Raw genomic sequence first — 1,427 nt, 5'->3', positions numbered from 1 at the left:
GCTAATGTGGAAATGCTGTTTATGATAAATGCTTTTTAGTTCACCTGGACTCCTGGGCTATCAGATGCACCTCTGATAGTGAGCAGTAAAGACCACCATTCAGGTATATTATGCATGTGATTACCTAAAATAAAATACTAAGCCTTGGATGAGCATTCTTGATTAATAACTTTTGACCAATGTTATACATTGCTGCTGGGAAACTGAGGCACTCTGCCTATGATTACCCTGGGAGAAGACAAATATCCTGGGTGGGGAGACAGCTCAGTGGATACAATGCTTGCCCTTCAAGTAGCAGGATCTGAGTTTGATTACCCAGAACTCATGTAAAATCTGGGCATTCCATGCTAACCTAATGGGAGATACCATGATCATGATGGTGGTTTTCCCAAGGAAAAGCTTAGCCACTGGGTAAGAATTTTTAGAATGTGCTGACCCCTGTGATTTCTCCAAATGTAGGAAGCACAACTGTATGATTTGAGATAGTGGGGGACTGCATTTGTGATCTTTCTTGGGTGTGGGTGGCTGTTGTTCATGTACCTATAATCTAAGCCCTCCTATGGCAAGATGGGGAATAGAAACATGACAGCAACTGGAAACTCAAGAGCCAGCAAGAGAAAATACACAGAAATGTGCAACAACAAAGAGACCTTTCTTCAAATGGGATGAAAGATGAAGGCCATCTTTCAAGGTTGTCCTCTGACCTCTACACACGTGCCATGGTATTCATGTGCCTGTTTTTACATTCATCAAATGCATGTACAACACACACACATGATAAAACATCAGAAAATAATTTTAATTAAAAATTTAAAATATTTTAAAATTACACTCCACTCTATGTTTTACTTTGTTTTTGCTAATTTTAGTCTGTATCCTCACTGTGTAGCGTACTATAATCATGAGAACAGAATCTTTCCTGGGTTTTTAATTCTTATAAGAAATCATCAAAATTTGGGGGACTGCCAGCACATTTTAGATATTTTCTTAAAGACTAAATTATCAATGGTTTGTTGATAAATAAAACCACCATTCATGAACCTGCTGTGTTTTAGAATTTCCCAATAAGTCACTATTCTTCAATCTGAATGGATTCCTTGATAATATAGTACAAACACACATACCACACACACACACACACACATACACACACGTTCCATTATATTATTCTGTTTAATGTCAATGCCAAGTAAACAGTTAATCTAGTGAATCACACTCAGCTGGAAAACATTTCCATCTTTGCCTTTATAGGATGGATGGATACCTGCACTTCTCACATAATTTGTTTGGGGATGAAATGAGCTATCATACTGTCTACAGGTGCCAGTAGTCACTCAAGGCCCTTCTTTTCTTTTTGCTTTCCTTCCTACCTTTCTTCCTTCTTTCCTTCCTTCCTTCCTTTCTTCCCCTTCCTTCCTTCTTCCCTT

General features: G+C 38.3%; 1 non-coding gene across 1 annotated transcript; it reads left to right on the top strand.

The window, feature by feature from the left end:
* Positions 1 to 344: 344 nt before the first annotated feature.
* LOC113458505 lies at positions 345 to 514 on the top strand. Its single transcript, XR_003378874.1, has one exon. It is a non-coding gene; the product is annotated as a U1 spliceosomal RNA (small nuclear RNA).
* The last annotated feature ends 913 nt before the right edge of the window (positions 515 to 1,427 follow it).

This window comes from Microtus ochrogaster, unplaced genomic scaffold (assembly GCF_000317375.1).
Source record: "Microtus ochrogaster isolate Prairie Vole_2 unplaced genomic scaffold, MicOch1.0 UNK37, whole genome shotgun sequence".
In the NCBI taxonomy this organism is placed as follows: Eukaryota; Metazoa; Chordata; class Mammalia; order Rodentia; family Cricetidae; genus Microtus; species Microtus ochrogaster.
This window is presented reverse-complemented; position numbering and strand designations above follow the sequence as displayed.